The sequence below is a fragment of the Euleptes europaea genome, chromosome 3, assembly GCF_029931775.1.
Source record: "Euleptes europaea isolate rEulEur1 chromosome 3, rEulEur1.hap1, whole genome shotgun sequence".
Classification (NCBI taxonomy): Eukaryota; Metazoa; Chordata; class Lepidosauria; order Squamata; family Sphaerodactylidae; genus Euleptes; species Euleptes europaea.
In genome coordinates, this window is record NC_079314.1 from 32,352,003 (window position 1) to 32,363,782 (window position 11,780).

Below are 11,780 nucleotides of genomic sequence, written 5' to 3' on the forward strand. Positions count from 1 at the left end.
GCTGTGCAGAGGAAGGCACTGGCAAACCACCTTTGTTAGTCTCTTACCATGAAAACCCAAAAAAACCCCATAAGTCAGCTGCGACTGGATGGCACTTTTTACACACACACACACAGGGTATATCACTCGGTTGGGCTTCCGTTGACTCTTTATCTCAATGTCAACGAGAGTTTAGATCAGCGACTGTTGTGCTTATTTTCAATTGGATTCTTCCATTTTTCTTACTTTTTGCACGAAGGCTGAACATGTAATACACAGTATAATAGATTAGCTGTGGGTGTTAACTTCATGCATTTGATGAAGTGAGCTCTGGCTTGTAAAAGCTTGTAATGAAATGTATTATTAATAATAACAATAGTAATATTCGTTTTTAAAGTGCTACTGGACTCCTGTTTAATTTTACACAGCACCACCTATTCAAGCCTGTCTGGCAGTCTACCACAAAAGGCTTTACATGGAAAAGCTGCTTTCCTGCTTCAACACCCAACTTGATGAAGAGCTCCAGAGAACCCAAAGGCTTGCATTCTGCTATATGTTATTTTGGTTGGTCTTAATAAAATGGCATGACATAGCTTTTGGTTTTTGTACCTCTGTGTTTGCTCAGGAATTTAATGATTATGACAAGTGCAGAGGGCTAAAAAAGTTCACGTGAAAAACGTTCAGAATTTTTCTCTCTTTTGCCAGGCAAGGAAAGAAATCAGCCTCTCCCCTGTAGAAACTACAGGGATGGTAAAGGTCCCCTGTGCGACCCATAGGGTGACATCGCATCCCAACATTTACAAGGCAGACTTTGTTTTACGGGGTGGTTTGCCAGTGTCTTCCCCAGTCATCTTCCTTTTACCCCCAGTAAGCTGGGTACTCATTTTACCGACCTCGGAAGGATGGAGGCCGAGTCAACCTTGAGCCGGCTATCTAAAACCAACTTCCATTGGGATCGAACTCAGGTTGTGAGAAGAGCTTTTGACTCCAGTACTGCAGCTTATCACTCTGTGCAGTTTACCACTCTGTGCCACGGTGCTGCTCACAGGGATTATAGCAGCCCAGATAAGCAGGTGACAGCTGCAGCCAGGAGTGCCTTCTATCAGCTTTGACTGGTTAGCCAACCGCAGCCTTTCCTGGACAGTCAAGCTCTGGCCACTGTGGTGCAGTCCCTGGTTATATCTTGATTAGATTACTGCAGTATGCTCTACATAGGGCTGCCATTAAAAAGTGTTGGGATACTTCAACTGGTGCAGAATGCTGCAGCTAGGATGCTGACTGGAGTGGGTCATAGGGACTACATCACTCCAATCTTAGCCCAACTGTATTGGCTCCCAGTTTGTTTTCAGGCACAATTCAAGGTGCTTGTGTTGATCTTTAAAGCCCTATTTGGTTTGGCACCAGCATACCTGAAGAACCACTTACTCCATTATGAATGTACCCAAACACTACAGTCATCTTCCGAGGCCCTGCTTTGGTTGCCTCTGCCTTCTGAGATTAGGAGGGTGATAACCTGGGAGAGAGCTTTCTTGGTTGTGGCACCCAGAGAGACTTAACTTTCCCCTTCTGTTGCCATCTTCCACTGATGGGAAGCCTTTTTTATTTTGTGTGGCATTCCCTCAGTGATCCCCCCTTCCTGACCTATGTTTTAATGGTTGTTTTAATGATTTTTTTATATATTAACATTGTTTTCATATTTGGGCTTAATGGTTTTTAAGATATGTTTTTAATATGTATTTTTTAAATCTGTTAACTGCCTTGGTGGCTCTGATAACAGCAGAAAAGTGGGTACAAATTTTGTAAATAAATTAAGACTACACATGCTACGTATCTGTCATCTGTAATCCCCTTTTAAACGACAAGTAAATTAGATGCATTGGGGGAAAGCTCTTTCAGCCCAATCTTATGCAAGTTCATTTGGAAAGTAAGTTCCACTGAGTTCCAAAGGACATATTATCTAGTAAGTGTGCAATGTAATGCGGCTTCAGTGTGTGTGTGTGTAAAGTGCCGTCAAGTCGCAGCCGACTTATGGCGACCCCTTTTGGGGTTTTCATGGCAAGGGACTAACAGAGGTGGTTTGCCAGTGCCTTCCTCTGCATAGCAACCCTGGTATTCCTTGGTGGTCTCCCATCCAAATACTTACCAGGGCTGACCCTGCTTAGCTTCTGAGATCTGACGAGATCAGGCTAGCCTGGCCCATCCAGGTCAGGGCACGGCTTCAGTACTATGTAACAATTATTATGAATGGGCAGTCAATAATCCCTATACTGCACAGAGATTAAAAATATGGTCAGGAAAATATTACATTAAAATGTGCATTTACTCCATTGGGGGGGAAATCAGGCCATCAATCAGATTGGCTTCATCATTTGATGCACTTGATGCAACCCCCTTGGTTTACAGGCTGAACACATGAAGCTGTCTTATATTGAATCAGACCCTTGGTCCATCAAAGTCAGTATTGTCTACTCAGATCGGCAGCGGCTCTCCAGGGTCTCAGGTAGAGGTCTTTCACATCACCTACTTGCCTAGTCCCTTTAACTGGAGATGCCGGGGATTGAACCTGGAACCTACTGCACACCAAACAGATGCTCTACCACTGAGCCAGAGCCCCTCCCCTGGCTGGATTTATGATCTCTCCCAAAGGGGAGAACTGGCAATGCTTCTGTGCTGGCCTCTTTTAATCTAGATATGTGAATTACTGGTGAGTCCTTCTGTTGGCTGCAAGCAAACTTTCTAGGGGAGGGGAGATGGCTCCACCGTCGGCCCTTCTGTGTCCAACAGAACACAGCTGCTGCCCCAGTAATTGCCTGTGAAAGCCATCTCAGGAAACACAAAAGACAGGGCAGGCACAACCCAACCTTTGGCTACAAAGGATTGTGTTCAAAGGAAGCACCAGTTCAGTGTGTGTTTGCATACGGCCATTGTGTAATTCTGGAATAGGTGAATGAGGGTGATGGGCACATGCAAAGTGTATATCTCCCTCACCTATGGATTAGCAGAGCTGGACTGCGTTCAAATCCCCATTCAGCTATGAAGGTGACTGCGAGCTCTTGCAGTCACTCTCTCAGCCTAACCTGCCTCACAGGGTTGTTGTACAGACAAAATGGAGGGGAGGAGATTCATGTACACATCGCCTTGAGCTCCTTAAAGGAAGGATGGGACAAAAATTTACTAAATAAATACATAAATACAATACTTTGCTTTCTCTGTACAAGAGGTTCTAGCATCACACAAATCAACAGCACTAATAATATTAATAACTGTACTATAAAGTCACAATTGTCTCATGGTGACCCCAGAGCCATGGGTTTTCAAGGCAACAGATGAGCAGAGGTGATTTGCCATTGCTTTCCTTTGCACAGCAATGCCAGTCTTCTTTGGTGGTCTCCTACCCAAGAACTAACTGGGACCAGCCCTACTCATAGGGTTGCCAACCTTCAGATACCAGCTGGAGATCTCCCGCTATTACAACTGATCTCCAGCGGATAGAGATCAGTTCGCCTGGAGAAAATGGCCACTTTGGCAATTGGACTCTATGGCATTGAAGTCCCTCCCCAAACCCTGCCCTCCTCATGCTCCACCCCAAAAAGAGAGACCTAGCAACCCTACCCACTCAGCTTCCACACGCTGGCAAGATGAGGCTAGGATGTGCTGTTACAACAGAACGAATAAAAGGATGAAATTCAGATCTGTCATGTAAGCGAACCAGGGGAGAAACAGCCAGGCCTTTGAAAAATACCTTGAAGGGAAGAAATCTCAAGTCCAAGATTTTTTATTTTAAGAACACAGCAATCTTTACCTCAAGGATAACTCCTGCTTGTCTGTTTCCCTTATTGGGATGTTGTAGTGAATTACATCCCAGTAATGACCAACATTCAAAGCACATCGTGACTGAGAGATTGAACCGGGAACCCGGATGTCCCCAACTCACATTTTATATCTCCAGCATGCTCAGTAGCAGCACAATCCTATGCTGAGTTACCACAATCTAGTCAATTGGTTCCAGTGGCTTAGATTGGAGTAATTCTGCATAGGATTGTGCCAGCATGGTGTAGTGGTTAAGAGCAGTGGTTTAGAGCGGTGGACTCTGATCTGGAGAACCGGGTTTGATTCCCCACTCCTCCACATGAGCGGTGGAGGCTAATCTGGCGAACTGGATTTGTTTCCCCACTCCTACACACGAAGCCAGCTGGGTGACCTTGGGCAAGTCATGTTCTCTCAGCCTCACCTACCTTACAGGGAGGGGAAGGGAAAGGTGATTGTAAGCTGGTTTGATTCTGCCTTAAGGCAGCGGTAGAGAAAGTCAGCATATAAAAACCAACTCCTCTTCTTCTTCTATAGATAACCTGACGCCAGTCCTTCTGCCATCTGCAGTATAGGGATGGTGATGCTTACCTGCTGAGCAGAGCTCTTTGTCAAGAGGGTTGCCGACTCTGGGTTGGGAAATTCCTGGAGATTTGGGGGGTGAAGCCTGGCAAGGGCAGGGTTTGGGGAGAGGAGCAACCTCAGCAGACATACAAGAAACACATGAGTGGCTGGCTTTTCACATCCATGGATCCTGCAATCATGAGCAACCTATAGGTTTGCCAACTTCCAGGTAATAGCAGCTATAATGATTGATATTTTTAAAGCCCTCTGGTGGTATGGCAGGGGAAATGGCAGCTGGTGGAGGAAAGCATGCAGATAACTTCTTTCCATTATCACACACACGTGTGTGCCCTTGCATTCGCAGCAGCTATGAACGCCAAATGGACAATTGTTACCATGCAGCTACAATCCCAGAAGGCTTCCCCACCCATTTATCATGTTGAGCAAAAGTTTGGCATTTGTAGAAAGATCCTCACTACATCCCTGTAAGGTAGGTTAGGCTACGCCTGTGCGACTGGCCCGAGGTCACCCAGCAAGTTTCCATGGTAGAGGAGGAACTGAAACCTAAGTCTCCCAGATCCTGGTCTGACACCACTACACCACAGTGTTTCCAGTCCCAGGTCAGAGTTCCAGGTAGACATGTAGGATATGGGATAAAATACATAAGAAGATAGAAGGATTAAAAATACTTGATCCTACTAGAACTTCAAATAGGATTAAAACGTGAGGAACCTCAGATAAGAGTGCAGATGAATATGGTGCCTGACCTGCAAGGGTTTAATAGAAGGGGAACTTTTAGAAATACCTTTAGCTTTCCTAGTTAATTTGTCATAGGTGATGCACGGCCCTTGAATTAGCAGATCTACATCTTGTTTTTTTTTTTTTTAATTATTTTTATTTATGTAGTTAAGGGGAACAGGAAAGGAAAAAAGGGATGGGGTAAACGTTAACGTTATAAAAACAATACAGTGTTGTAAAATGATTTCTAAATAAAATATAATTACAGAATATCTTTAATTTGTTGTTCTTGCATCAGGCTGATTTCTTATATTTTTTAAAAAATTCATATTTTACTTAGCAGATAGTTGAAATAAAAAACAATATAATACAGAATTTGTTATAATATTTAAACATACTTCGTTTGTATTAGTTATATTTCATGTAAGTGTAGAAAAACGCCCACTTCTCCTCGAATTGCTCAGTGTATTCACTAGGTTTAGGATTTAGTTCAAAAGTCATTTTAGCCATGGTTGCATATTCCAGGAGTTTCTCTTTCCAATCATCAATTTCAGGTATGTGGGTTTGTTTCCAGGTTCTTGCTAAAATTATTCTGGCAGCTGTTGTAGCATATTTGAAAACATCATGCAATTTCAAAGGTAAACTTGACGGTACTATACTGAGTAGATAAAATTTTGGATCAAATGTAAACTTCATATCTAACATCATCTGTAATTCTCGATGAATTCTTTTCCAGTATAGTTGTAGTTTTGGACATGTCCACCAAACATGAAAATAAGAGCCGTCTGATTCTTGACATTTCCAACATGCACCTTTTTTCCCTGGAGTTGTCATCTGGGAAAGCATATTAGGAGTCAAATACCATCTGTAGAAAGTTTTGTACCAATTTTCTTTCACTTCTTGACAGACAGTGTATTTCAATTCAGAAGAGCAAAGTTTTTCCCATAGGTCCAGATTAATCATTTCTCCGAAATTTTGCATCCACTTTATCATGTTTGTTTTCACTTGTTCTTCTTCTGTATCATATTTCAGAAGAAGCTTGTATATTTTTCCTAAGACATGTGAGTCATTTTTAGATATTAACTGCTCAAATTCTGTTAGTTCACGAAATGGTTGTGGGTAGGAACAGTCTTTTTGCAAATTGGACCTCAATTGTAAATAAGTTAACCAATTCAGCTTTTGAAATTTTTCTTGAATTTTAGTCATGGTCTTAATTTCTCCCGTGGGCTCTATCATGTCATTGTAGGTAAAATGAACACCCGGTTTCAGTTTAACGTTATCATGGTAGGCTTCAGTTGGTGACATTATGGGTGGCGGAGAAGGACTTATTCTCTTTTTATATCTTTTCCACACTTTCAGTAACACTTTTTTGACATCGCAGATCTACATCTTGGAAGCATCAGTTTGTTGAACCCCAGAGATTTTTTTACCAGTTAAGAGAAGCGTAGTGAGTCGCTTTTCCAGGCACATACAAACAGATGCCTGGAAAATTCAAACCAGGGATTGGTTTTCCCATATGTTCTGCTTCCAGATAGACCCAGTGCTTTTTGTTCAAGGCTGGACGCGCCCTTTAACTCACTATGATAGTTCCTGGCAGACCGCTGCCCTGAAAGGTACTTGGACCTGGCCACTGCTGGCAGCAGCAGGCGCTGGCTTGCCCATTGCCTCCTCTCGCACCACCAGCAGCTGGCTCAGACTTGGCAGGCAGCTGCACAAGAGGAAGGGGCAATCAAGCCTGTGGAGCCCCTCAGCTCAGCATGCCCCATTCGATAGGGTTTCCAGGTCCCTCTTCACCACGGGCGGGAGGTTTTTGGGGCGGAGCCTGAGGAGGACGGGGTTTGGGGAGGAGAGGGACTTCAATGCCATAGAGCAGGGGTGTCAAAATTGTTACGAGGGCCGGATATGACATAAATGTCACTTGGTTGGCCCGGCCATGCCTCGCCAGCCCAGATTGAGAGTGGGAAAGGGTGGCTGCCTCAGCTGGCTCGTGGGCCAGATAAAAACTCCAAGGGGTCGGATCCGGCCCTTGGGCCTTATGTTTGACACCCCGCCATAGAATTAAATTACCGAAGCAGCCATTTTCTCCAGGTGAACCAATCTCTATCGGCTGGAAATCAGTTGTAATAGCAGGAGATTATCAGCTATTACCTGGAGGTTGGCAACCCTAACAATTTGAACAGGCCAGTCTGTCCCCTGTTATGGACTATCGAAGTTGGGGAGATTTTGATGTTTTACATGGAAGATGCTCCCTGCTTACGTTAACCTATGCAGGCCTTTGCCAGGCCCTTTTTGTGCTCTTCTATTTATAGAGAAGACTGCCTGTGCTGGCTTCTCTCTTTTCCTTTCTCATCTCTCCTTCCTCCCCCAGAAGGGATTTCCGGAGGAAATACGCTTGGCTGCTAAAATAGCCAATGAATTCCCATCATCTGCTTCCAATCAGGGTTTGTCAGCCTCACAAGGGTCGGTGGGTCTGAGTATTTCCAGGGAAGGCTCCCATGTGTTGGAAAGGGCTCCTCGGTTCCCTCTCCCTGCAATTAATTTGCCTACAATCACATCCTCCTTCCTGGGGCATGATTTGGGGCTGTGGGGGTGGAGATGGGTTCTTGTGCAATGGGTAGTGTTGTGTATGTATATAGTTGGGGAGTAAGCAAGGGAGACTTAGGAACTTGAGTTCTGCACGGAGGATCCTAAACCCTGCTCACCCTATTGGTCAAGCAAACGGACCCCATTGGCTCTAAGCCAATATGTACCATTGGTCACCAGGAGGTTATGTCCCCCTATCACGGATCAAGGGGGGAGTGGCCGCAGGCGGCCAAGGAAGCATATAAACAGGGGTTGCTCATTGTGTTAACCAGTTCTGTTTCTGTAATCAATAAACGCGGTTGTTGTTTGAACTCCGTCTCCGACCTTGTGAATCCTTCCCACGCGGACTTAACAGTGGCGACAAAGACTGGAGAGCGACCTGGCTGACCTGCTGTATCACTCCCGCTCCGCCGTTTCTCAATGACCGGTAGGCAGCCCGGTCCGCATTGCTGAATCACACGCCGGCTGTCCCACAGCTACCGCCTCGCTCCGCGACTTTGCTGTGTCCGGTAGGCAGCCCGGCCCGATTGCTGATTCACTTGGAATCTCGGGAGAGACGAACACACCGCACTCATGGCCACCACCGGTTCGTTGGAGGCATTCGAAATCTCCAACCCCGGCAACTGGGAGAGCTACGCTTCCCGTGTCTCATTCTTCATGGTGGCGAATAAGTTCACGGACGCCAAGCAGAAGCGGGCAGTTTTCTTCAGCGTCTGCGGGCCCCGGATGTTCCAGCTGGCCCAGACCCTCGTGGCTCCCGCAAAGCTCGAGGAGACCGGTTTCGACGCCATCATGACGGCGCTGGGCAGCCATTTCACCCCGCAGCCCACGGTGTTGGCCCGCCACCATGAATTCCACCTCCGCGACCAACAGCCTGGGGAGACCGCTGCCGAGTACCTCGCCACTCTCCGCCAGATTGCAAGGTCCTGCGCTTTCTCAGCCCTCGACGAGATGCTCCGGGACCAGTTCGTATTTGGCCTCCGGGACGCGAAGGTGCGCAGCCGCATGAAAGGGAAAAAGGAGGCAACTCTGGCGATGGCCGTCGAGGAGGCGACCGCGGCCGAGTCTGTGGACCGAGACGAGCGAATTGGGGACCGCGCCACCGCCGCCTCTGCCAGGGGCCCGAGAGAGACTGCCCTGTCCATTTTGGACATGCTGGCGACTCCGGCGATGAGGCCCACAAAATGTCCGCCAGGGCACCCAAGCCACGGGGCCCAGCTTCAAGGGCCTGCGCCAGCTGCGGCGACCCACATGACCGCCGCACATGCTGATTCCGCAATGCTCAGTGCAGGGCGTGCGGGCGTTCCGGCCACATCGCCAAGGTCTGCCACTTGTCAAGGAAACCGTCTCGCCCGGAGAAGAAAGATGGCGCTGCCTGACCGGTCCACGCTCTCTCCAACGACTCTGAGTCCCCAAGCCATGACCGCCGCAACTGCTACCGCGTCCACACCCTCGCTCTGCACAAGGTCCACGGCGTCTACAAGCTCTCAGCCACCGTTTTCATTGAGGGGACGCCCTGCGAGATGGAAGTGGATTCCGGGTCCGCCCTCTCCATCATATCTGCGGACAACTTCCGGGTCCTGGCCGAGCGCGCCCCGATGCCCAAGCTGCAGCCCTCCAGCCTCATCATTACGGACTTCCAATGCCGCTGCGTTCAGGTCGAGGGTGTCGCCTGTGTGAACGTGAGCTACGGGTCCCATACGAGCCGCCTGCGCCTCATCGTCATCGAGGGGCCCCACGCCAGCCTCCTGGGGTTTGAGTGGTTCAAGGCCCTCGGACTGCAAATCACGGTCCTGCACCACCTCAACAGAGCGTCCCTCGAGTCCGTCTGGGCTGAGTATGAGGATGTTTAGCGTGGCCCCTTGGGCTGCTACAAGGGGCCGCCTGTCTGCCTCCTCATCGACCCCGCCGCCACCCCCATCCGACTGAAGCCCCGCCGCGTCCTCTTCGCACTCAAGGACCGGATCGACGCAGAGCTCAATCACCTCATCGCCCAAGGCGTCCTGGTTCCGGTACCCAATGCGAAGTGGGAAACCCCGATCGTCACGCCTCTGAAGCCAAACGGGGATGTCTGCATCTGTGCGGACTACAAGTGCATGCTGAACCAGGCCCTGCAGAGTCACGCCTACCCCGTGCCGGTCGTGAGCCACCTTCTGGCCTCCCTCGCCGGGGTCCGGGTCTTCTCCAAACTAGACCTGGCCCAGGTGTATCAACAGCTGCCGGTGGATGAGGCCTCGGCGGAGGCGCAGACCATCGTCACTCACCAGGGCACATTCCGGGTGACCCATCTGCAGTTCGGGGTCAGCATGGCCCTGGGGATCCTCCAGAACATCATGGAGGACCTCCTTAAGGGCCTGCCTGGTATCGTCCTGTACTTTGATGACGTCCTGATCGCAGCTGCCTCCGAGGGGGGGCTCTTGGACCGCGTCCGCCAGGTGCTTGGCCGTTTCAGAACCACGGGCCTCACCGTCAAGTGTGAGAAGTGCCAGCTGGGCCTTCCACAGGTAGAGTTCCTGGGCTACCTCATCGATGCTGCTGGGATCCACCCGACCCCATCGAAAGTCAAGGCGATCCACAGTGCCCCTCCACCCAAGTGCAAGCAGGAGCTCCAGGCGTTCTTGGGACTTTTAAATTTCTATCACGCCTTCCTGCCCAACAAGGCGTCGGTCGCCGAGCCCCTCCACTGCCTCCTGGACAAGTCCGCTCCGTGGTCGTGGAGCAAGCCGCAGCAGCGAGCCTTTGAGGCCGCAAAGGGCCTCCTCTCCTTGTCCAGCCTGCTCGTCCACTTCGACGAGAAGTTGCCAGTGGTGCTGACCTGCGATGCCTCCCCACACGGCGTCGGCGCGGTCCTGCAGCACCAGTTGCCTGACGGTCGGGAAGCCCTGATTGCTTTTTACTCCAGGAATCTCACGCCGGCCGAACGGAACTATGCGCAGATCGACCGGGAGGCCCTTGCCGTCGTGGCCGACTTGCCAGAAGCAGCCATGGTGCCAGCGCCGCTGCCGATTCCTGTCACCAGGGAGCCGGAACAACCGGAGCAACCGGAGCAAACGTTGCCGCTGTCAACGCTGGACTCCTCCAGCAGCCTGGCGGACGACACCTCAGCCACCAAGGGTGAGACTGATCTGGCAACGACGGGTCGACCGATGTCTCCCATCTCAGCGCCGCGCCGTTCCCAGCGGAATCGATCATGGCTGAGCTACCATCAGGACTTTGTGTGCTCCCAGTGCATGGTGAGGGTCACTCAGACTTAGGGGGGAGGGGTGTTGTGTATGTATATAGTTGGGGAGTAAGCAAGGGAGACTTAACAGGTAGGGTTGCTAGGGTTACAAACTTCCAGGTACTAGCTGGACATCTCCTGCTATTACAACTGATTCCCCTGGAGAAAAAGGCCGATTTGGCAATTGGACTCTATGGCATTGAAGCCCCTCCCCAAACCTAGGGCTGCCGGGTCCCCCCTCTCCTCCGGCGGGAGGCTTTTAGGGCAAAGCTGTGGGGATCCCGCGCACGGCCATGTGCGTGTCACTTCCGGTTTACACTTGGAAGTGCCGCATCACGAGGGGCCTTATACCTTAAACTGGGAGTTTGAGTGGTAAAAGTCCCCTTGCAATGCATTTACACCTAGAAGTGCCACATCGCAAGGGGCCCTTACCACTCAAACTCAAAACCTTAGCTGGTCGGCGGGCAGGAGGGTGGATTGCCGGGGGTTTGCCCGCCACCACTAGGCACCTGGCAACCCTACCCAAACCCACCCTCCTCAGGCTCTGCCCCAAAAACCTCCTGCCAGTGGCAAAATGGGACCTGGCAACCCTAAGGGTTGCCAACCTCCAGGTGGCGGCTAGAGATCTCCTGCTATTACAACTGATCTCCAGCCAATAGAGATCAATTCACCTGGAAAAAATGGCTGCTTAGGAAGGTGGACTCTATGGCATTATACTCCATTGAAGTCCCTCCCCTCTCCAACCCTGCATTTCTTAGGCTCCACCCCCAAAATCTCCAGTTATTTCCCAACCCAGAGCTGGCAACCCTAGCAGTGGTGTAAATGCTGCATCCCAGCTAGCCTGCATCATGGCAGGATTTATGGCGGCGGGGGCCCGTTTGCTGGCTGG